The 9,725-nt window shown below is 36.0% G+C and overlaps 1 long non-coding RNA gene across 1 annotated transcript; it reads left to right on the forward strand.

The window, feature by feature from the left end:
• Positions 1 to 5,106: 5,106 nt before the first annotated feature.
• LOC142169122 (uncharacterized) lies at positions 5,107 to 9,389 on the forward strand. Its single transcript, XR_012698865.1, has 2 exons — positions 5,107 to 6,431; positions 8,921 to 9,389. It is a non-coding gene; the product is annotated as an uncharacterized LOC142169122 (long non-coding RNA).
• Positions 9,390 to 9,725: the final 336 nt, after the last annotated feature.

Below are 9,725 nucleotides of genomic sequence, written 5' to 3' on the forward strand. Positions count from 1 at the left end.
GAGCTGACTTTTTTTCTTTTCTCGTTGGAGGTTGTTCATACTTTACAGTCTTTTTGCACCAAACTCTATCCATCTTCTCACAAGGACGTCATGACTTTTAGTGTTTCCCTCTCAGAGTTGGTGATATGCATTAAACAATTGCTGACAAACTTGTGCAAGGAACATTTTATCCTTTCTGTAAGCACCTATAAGTTCTCGAGTATTTGGAATAACTTCCTCATAAGGAGTCCCAATTAAAGGCAGACCCCCGATAGTGCATAAGTCCCAAAGGCATATGGATAACTTTCCAACTGAGGTGAGTAACGTGTTTGCAAGAGGACACCAAGCCTCACAAAAGGCTTGCAAGATACTTGTAGAATGATCATAAGTAAACAATGAGAAATATACAACATTGTAAATATTAGTGGCCCTCAATGTTCGATGGCTCCTACTAAGGAAATCTTAGGTCCACTCCCAATAGCTGGGGTTACATAATGAAATTCGCCATCAAAAGTTAAGGAATCACTCCAGTGTGCTTCTCCTTTGAGGATTCGTTGTCCTAAGCATGGGAGGGGACTTCCCATATTATTAACTTTGTGATTATAGGAACAACGAGTCCATGTATTGAATTTACGTTTAGTATTTTCAAAAGTCCAATCTACCAAAGGAAATGGATTTTGCAAGGGTGGCCACGAAGCTGCATATAAGCCGGTCAGTGGTGTATCAACTAGCAATATGGTCTCCATTTACTATCCCTGTGCTATGAAATTAAAGATACTTGGATATGGAGGAAGAGGATGCCGAGTCTCTAAAGTAAACCATGTTCAAGCTGCATGAATATATATATATTTATATATTAGTACTTAAGTCAAAAAGGAAGAGTAACACTCATAATCTGGGAAGAGAGCATGGATAAGTAAAATTTTTGCCTCAGTCGTTAAAAAAAAACAAGTACGTTCCTGTCAGACTTTTTTTAAAAAGGTTTTCGTTGTGAACTTTTAAAGGTGTTCGTCTCAAACTTTTAAAGGAATTCGAATTATTAAGGTTTTCGTTTCAAACTTTTAAAAGGCGTATGTTTCGATATTTTAAAGGTGCTAGTGGCGAACTTTAAAGGGTTCACTGTCGACTTTTAAAGATTCCCACCACAAGCTTTTAAGGGTCTTTGACACGAATTTTTAAAGCTATTCGTCGCATACTTTTAAAGGTCTTCACCGCAAACTTTTAAAGGTCTTCACTGTAAACTTTTAAAGATCTTGACCACGAGCTTTTAAGGATCTTTGCGCGAACTTTTATGGGTCGTCACCACAAATTTAGAGGTCTTCACCGCAAACTTTTAAAGTTCTTCACTGTGAACTTTTAAAGATCTTGACCACGAGCTTTTAAGGATCTTTGCGCAATCTTTTATGGGTCTTCATCACAAATTTGAAAGGTCTTCATCGCGACTTATTAAAGGTCTTCGTCTCGAACTTTTAAAGTACTTCGTAGTTTGATAAATTACTTCTAAAAAGAAAACAAACAGACAACAATTTTATTTGCCTCTTATTTGTTTTCCTTGCATTTGGTTAACTAGAAATTATTCTTGGAAATGAAAACTCCATCTGTTTTACTTTATATTGCGCATTTTTATTGGTGTTTCCCTCTTTTTTTTTCTTGCAGTTAAATATCAAGATTTACTTGCTTAACAAGATGTATTGACATCCACAAAATAAAACTTGACTTTCTTTTAAATATCGCTATCGTTCATGTCTCGAAATTCTTTGTATTTTAATACACATTCTCCTTTTTCTTTGAAGATAATATTGCTCATCACCTTTGTAGCTTTGCGGTAGGAAGTATATATCTCAAAGTGAGAACGTAAAAAATAAGAGCCATTTGATTTTATAGAAACTAAACTTCAAAATCTAACACATATTCAATATCCGCAATCAAGCACCTTCAGAATCGTCCCGGATAATATTTTGAAACCAACTTTATATTGCACCACGCTGATAACTTCAGATTTGTGCAGTCTCATCAAAAAATTCGTATCATGGTGTAGAAATGTCGAAATTATGAACCGTTTGATTTCATGAAAACTAGACTTCATAATATAAGACATATCCAAAATTCAAAATCAAAAAAATTTAAAAATCACCCCGAACAATATTTTGAAACCAACTTTATATTGCACTATGCTGACATTTCAGATTTGTGCAGTCTCATCAAATAATTTGTATCTTGGTGTAGAAACGTCGAAATTACGAACAGTTTGATTTCTTGAAAGCTAGACTTCGAAATCTAATACATATCTAAAATTAGGAATCAAACATTTTTCAGAATCATCCCAGATATTAATTTGGAACTAACTTTAAATTCTTATACGTTGATAGTTTCAGATTTGTGCAGCTTCACCAAAGAATTTGTATCTTAATGTAGGAATGTCGAAATCATAGACCGTTTAATTTCATGAAAACAAGACTTCAAAATATAAAATATGTCCAAAATTTAGGATTTAATACCTTAAGGATAGTTTCAAATAATATTTCGAAGTCAATATAAAATTATGACACGCTGACGATTTCAAACTTGCGCGACTTCACCAAAACTTTTATATCTTGATGTAGGAACGTCGAAATCACGAACCGTTTGATTTCATGAAAACAAGAATTCAAAATGTCCAAAATTTTTCATTTAATACCTTAAGAGTAATTTTAGATAGTGTTTTGAAATTACCATCAGCCTTTGATATACCGACAATTTCGAATTGGCGCAACTTCGCCAAAACTTTTATGTTTTGGTATGGAAGTCTCGGGATCACAAGACGTTTTTCTTGCTATCAATCGAAATTCAAGAGTTCCATTCTCACCAAATATCTTGGTTTCAAGTCTCATTAAATTTGAAATGTTGTGCCAAACAATCTTCCTTCTTATACTTGTATTCCCTTTTGACGCCTCTTTTCTCTTCCTTTTTTTAGGGAGAGAGCGGATATGAAGACCAACAAACTTGAAGGTCATATGAACATGGAGATATAGCGAATCTCCATACTTTAATGTAAATACTTTGTAGCCTCCTAAAAGACTATAATCATTTTATTGAAAATACCAATTTACCATATCAGCTTGCCCCCTTTAAATCAAATGAGATCCAAAGTTTAATAAAAGAATGGCATCTCAGCTTGATTTTCAATTGCTGATTGAATGGATTACATTTCATCGTACTTTATTCGAACAACGATTGGGGCACTATGTATCTTTTAAACTCATGCGACTGAATTTAGAATAAAACTCTAAGCTGCCTACGTACCACGGTAAAGATGATCAAGTCATACCGTAGTTCAGAATGGGTGATTTTTTTATTTTTTTAGTGGGACGTACACAGTTTAGACTCATGCGGTCCAGGAGTGTAGGAACACACAGTTGAGGCTTGTGCGTCAAGGAGCATTGCAACTTCAAGGATAATACTTCTTCAAAAACTTGCCATTTATAGGGCCGATTCTCATGCTATCTGCATCAACCAGCTTGTAAGCCCCACTTGAGTAAGCTTCTTGTACGACATATGGCCCATCCCATTTTGAAGTGAACTTCCCTACAGGTTTATGAGAAGTAATTATGGGTCTTCGTATGGCAAGGACTTGATCTCCTACTTGAAAGGATCTCGGGCGAACGCTTTTATTGAAGGCGCGAGACAATCGAGCTTGATAACATTCAAGACTCTGTTGAGCTTCCAACCTCTTCTCATCAAGAGCCTCCAACTCTGCTAATCGAAGTCGAGCATTTTTTTCATCAGTGATCCCTTCTTGAATAACTAATCGTAATGAAGGTATTTGATGCTCGAGTGGCAAGATGACTTCGACTTAATAAATGAGTGAATAAGGGATCGCTTATGTTGGCGTGCGGTGACTTGTCCTATATGCCTACCGAGATTCTTCCATACGGTCATGTCAATATCGTTTGGATTTGGAGACGACTTTCTTTTACAAGTTTCATAGAGTCTTGTTGAATGCCTCAGCTAGACCATTGGCGGCAACATTGTACATAGAATAGTTATGCTTGAATCCAAATAGATCACAAATCTTGTTCATCAACCTATTGTCGAATGGCTTGCCATTATCCGTTTTTATGTAACGAGGAATGCCAAAGCAATAGATTATGTTTACTCGGATGAAACTTGCAACATTTCCCTTCTTTACTTCCTTAAGAGCAACAACTTCAGCCCATTTTGAGAAGTAGTCAGTTGCAGCCAAGATGTATAAGTGTCCACTAGAGGATTTTGGCAGTGGTCCAATAACATCCAGTCCCCAAGCGTCAAGTGGCCATGATACAATTATCGGATAGAACACTTCAGGAGGCTGATGAATAAAATTTGCATGGAATTGGCAAGCCTTGCATCTTCGAGCGTAGTCCAAGCAATGTTTTACCATTGTTGGCCAATAATATCACATCATTTTTATAAGAAAATGGAGCTTTGGTCCGGACTAGTGTGACCCACATTCCCCAAAATGTGCTTCTTGCAAAACTTGGAGTGCTTCATATTCCCCTAAGCATCGTAAGAGTACTCCCTCAAATGATCTTCTACATTGAGTATCTTTGTAGTAAAGGAAACGAGGTGCACGACGACGGATTTTAGTCCTTCTCGGATTTTCTGGGAGTATCCCATAGCTCAAGTAATCGATAATGGGTTGCCTCCATTCTTCCTTATCAGCTTCAGAAACAACGACAAGATGCTCGAGTTCATTGTCTTCACTTTCTCCCTTATTTGGCGACAGTACTACCTATTTTTGGCAGATAGTAACTTGTGCTTGATCAGGCAGGGTTAACGATGAAGCTAGGGCAACTAAAGTATGAGCCTTTTTAATTTATTTCCTAGGTACATGTTGAATAATCACATCACCAACCCATCCCATCAATTGTTTAGTATAATTATAATAAAGGTGTAGTTCGACAAGAGGGGTTGCTCTGATGGTAAGCAACCTCCACTTCCAACCAAGAGGTTGTGAGTTCGAGTCACCCCGAGAGCAAGGTGGGGAGTTCTTGGAGGGAAGGATGCCGAGGGTCTATTGGAAACAACCTCTCTACCTCATGGTAGGGGTAAGGTCTGCGTACACACTACCCTCCCCAAACCCCACTAGTAGGATTATACTGGGTTGTTGTTGTTGTTATTGTATAATAAAGGTGTAGTTCATGTTTATTGACCTTGTCGCTGCCTAAAAGCTGGTTGACCACTAACTGGGAGTCACCAAAGACTTAAAATTGCAACTACTTCATATCGACATCCATTTCAAGCCCAAGTATTAGTGCTTGATATTTAGCAACATTGTTGTAGCAGAGTTGTGTCAACGTAAAGGAGTAGGGAGAACTTCCCCTTGAGAAGTGACAAATACTACGCCAGCACCGGCTCCTCAGCGATGTGCAGCACCATCAAAGTACATCTTCCATGAATGTTGTACTTCAACTACCATTACGTCTTCGTCAGGTAGTTCATCAGTTAGTTCCCAGTAATCAGGTATCAGATGATCTGCCAAAAAGTCTGCCAATGCTTGTCCTTTTACATCCTTTTGAGGGATGTACACAATCTCGAATTGTTGAAGTTGGAGGTACCATCTTGCTAGTCGATCACTAAGAATATGTTTTGATATCACGAACTTGATGGGATATACTTTAGAAACAACACGAACAACATGAGCTTGAAAGTAGTGCTTTAACTTTTGAATTTAGAAGACTAGCACCAAACACAACTTTTCAATTGGCGAATAATTTAGCTCGTTTGGTGTCATCATCCTGCTCAAGTAGTAAAGAGAGGCCTCAATACCATCATGGGAAATCTTCATGCGGAACCAACTTGGCAAGAACTCCTCCAAGATCACTGGATGTCGTGGCTTTTGAGGGTAGTGCACCTTAGGGGTGGGCATAATACCGGCTGAACTCGAAAAAACCAACATAATCGTAAATTTCGGTTGTTCGATTTCGGTTTAATCGATTTTTTGATCAGTGTGCGGTTTATAAATTATTAAATTTCGGTGTTCGGTGAGATTTACGATTTTGGTGCCTCGGTTGTTCGGTTAACCGAAAAACCGAACTATTCTATATAGAACATAGTATTTACTAATATGGGCTAGAACATATGGACTATGGAGGACTTTTGAAAGTCCGATTTGAAGTTTGGACCCAGTGGACCTATTATCAATTAGCATTAACAAATAAAATAACAAGTAAATAGTAATTGACTTTAGTTAGTCTTTAATATTATTGAAGACCAACACCCTTAATTTCATCAAATTAGATTTTTCATTTTAGGGTTCACTTCACTTCCGACTTCTCAGTTCCGACTGGCGACTACCGGTGCTCATCCGAGTCTGACTGCCACTGCTCTTATTCTCTTATGAGTTTCGATTGCCGTTGATCCGCCGGCATTCACTGTTACTCCACTGGTCACTGCTTAGTCTGCTTTTCGCCAATCACCTGTTTCTTCTTTAGGTAATGTTTTTTCCAGTGTTGAAATATAAATTACAAGATCTGAGAGTTCTACTTCATTGTATTATTGGTGTTAGAGACTTGAATTTAGTTCCTAATATCATGTTCTTGAGTTTGTATTATGTATAGTAGTTTACATTTTTTTTTAATTCTCTTTTCATTAAATTTTCTATAGATAGAAGAAGTTGAAAGTAGAGTAAGTGAGGTGGGTTCAACCGAAAGTGAGCCTACTTCTTCACCTACAAATTCAATTGAAACTAGTCAAGGTCCAAAAAACAAAAATCCATACAATCTAGATCAGAAGCTTGGGATCATTTTGAAAAATATAAAGATGGAAATGGAGCCGATATAGTGAAGTGTAAATATTGTGGTCGTGATTATAAGGCCGATACATAATTGAATGGAACAACATCCCTGAATACTCATTTAAAGAAGTGTCCAAAAATTTCGAAGAATATTGTTGATAGTACTCAAACGCAATTGTCTTTCAAAATAGATTGGAAAACAAAGGGGGGGGGGGTGCTATGAAAATTTGATCAAGAACTAGTTAGTATGACTTTAGTTGAGATAATAATTACAGAGGAACTACCTTTTAGTTTTGTTGAAAAGACAGGCTTTAGAACGTTCATGAGTATCGCCCAACCTTTGTTTCATGTTCTTTCTCATAGAATAATTACGAGAGATTGTTTTCAAGTTTATGGTGAAGAAATACTAAAACTATTGAAGAATTTTGATGTAAAACCAAAAATTTGCCTTACCACCGACACATGGACTTCATTACAATGAATAAATTATATGTGTCTGACTGGTCACTTTATTGATAGAGATTGGGTGTTACATAAAAGAAAACTAAATTTTATCCATATCTCTAGTCATAAGGGTGATGAGATGCCAAAAGTTATTAGTAATTATTTGCTTGAATGGAGATTAGGCAAGGTATTCACTGTTACGATTTATAACGCTTCTTCCAATGATTTAACGGTTAAAGAATTATCTAAATAATTAGATATGTGGAAAACTAATTCGATGAGTGGTAAGCATCTTCATGTGAAGTGAATGGCTCACGTAGTTAATCTAATTATGCAAGATGGTTTAAAAGAAACCGATGTTTCTGTTAAACGTGTTAGACAAATTGTGAGGTATGTGAGATCATCACCTCAAAGGACCTTAAAGTTTAAGAAGTGTTGTGCACATTAAGAGGTAGAATGTACCAAAATATTATGTTTAGATGTTCCTACTAGGTGAAATTCCGCCTACTTGATGTTGGATACGGAGTAAAATTTTGAGAAGGCCTTTGATAAGTTTCATATTTTTAATGATGGATTTTCTACTTATGTTTGTTCTCATATTTGTGAAGATGGGAAGATTGTAGCTCCACTCGAATGTGATGATTGAGTGAATATTAGATGTGATAAAGTTTCTTAAAAGATTTCACGAGCTCACCGAAAAAGTTTCAGGTTCACGTTATGTCACTTCTAATTGTCATTTTGAGGATATATGTGAACTTGATAATCATTTGAAAGCTTGTTTGGCAAGTGAAGATACTAGTTTGAGTAAGATGGCAGAGGATGGAAGAAAATTTTAAGAAATATTGGGGTGAACCAGAAAAGATGAATAAAATGATATTTATTGCTTTTGTATTAGATCCCCGTAACAAATTGGAGTATGTTGGTTTTGCCCTTGGAAAAATATTTGGGATGAAGAAGGAAAGAAAATAACTGTTGAAGCGAAGGCTTATATGACTTCTTTGTTTGGAGAGTATCAACAAAAATATTCAAGAGGATATCATCTTCAATCATGTTCATTTACATCTAGTTCATCTAATGACACATCTGATACATCTAGTGGGAGTGAGAGTATGAGAACAAAAAAAGTGAGAACAAAGCTTCAATTAAAGAGACAAAAGGAAGACTCTGGGAGTGCGGGTGCTAAATCGGAGTTGGAAAGATATATTAGTGAAGAACAAGAGCTTGCATCTGATTCTGATGACTTTAAAATCTTAGATTGGTGGAAACTTAATGCACATAGATTTCATGTTCTTTCTGAGCTAGCTCGTGATGTATTGGCCATTCCAATTTCTAGTGTGACATCAGAATGCGCATTTAGCACCAGTGACCGCATTCTTGATTCATTTAGGAGTTCATTGACTCCTCGGTTGGCGCAAAGTCTTGTTTGTGTTTAAGATTGGTTTAGATGCGAGAGTAATCCTATTAATATTGAAGAAGATTTGGAGTTTCTTGAACAATTTGAACTTGGTAAGATTTTTGTGTTTAATATGGTTTTTAGTGCAAAATAATTTAGTTATGTTATATGACACACTTTGTCAAATAATATTTAGATATGACAAATAGTGGAATAGAAACCTGCATTGTTGAAAGGGATGCAAGTTAGTTAAATGGCAAGTTTAAAGATTTGCTTGTTTTGTGATATCTTTTTGTTATTTATTAGTTAAAAAGATTGTATTTAACTTGTGATCTTTTTTTAATTTGTAGGTTCAACCATGCCTTGCGGTCCTAAAACTAGATCGCCTATTTGGAAATATTTTGAGATTGTTGAAGAAAATGAAGGGCACAAAGGTAAGTGCGTTCATTGTGGTCGAGTTTATAATTTTAATCCGAAGGTTAATGTAACTTTTGCTTTAATGAAACATATTGAGAAGAAGTGTCTTCTCCTTCATCTAAGGTTGGAGATTCATATTTAACTATCTAAGTTTGGTTATGGCACTTGGTGTTATTTGGCGACCTTTTACCAAACTTAATTTGTGGCTTTTGTGATAGTCACTATTTGGTTAGACTTATTATGGCTTTTGTGATAGTCACTATTATATGTGTTTAAGTTGTCATGTATTGTGTTAGAACTTTGATGGATGGAAATATTTCTGCCCGATTATTGTTTGATCAAATGTTTCTGCCAAGATGGAAACAGTAGCCACATATTGTGTTTGAATTTTTGCTTTTTGGACTTTTGCTTCCTTTGCAGTCAGATGCTTTTTGGCTTTTTGCTTACTAGTGTTGTCTGCAAATTGCAATTTCACTGAAGGTGCACGCAATTGCTATTGCAACGTCAGTGCACTGCAGTTTGTAACAAAGGAATATATATTAGTGGAAGGTGCAATTCCACTGATATATGGTAAAGTACACACTCATTTGTTATGAAGTACTCTAGTTTTTATGTTGAAATCCTTATGTATTTTGTTCTATAAATCATAAAAGTCACTTATGTGGAGAATATTACTTGTTTAGATCATAATACTATTGAAAGAACAGATTTTTACCTTTCAGAAAAAAGAAAATGGTG

Source organism: Nicotiana tabacum, chromosome 2, assembly GCF_000715075.1.
Source record: "Nicotiana tabacum cultivar K326 chromosome 2, ASM71507v2, whole genome shotgun sequence".
NCBI lineage: Eukaryota > Viridiplantae > Streptophyta > Magnoliopsida > Solanales > Solanaceae > Nicotiana > Nicotiana tabacum.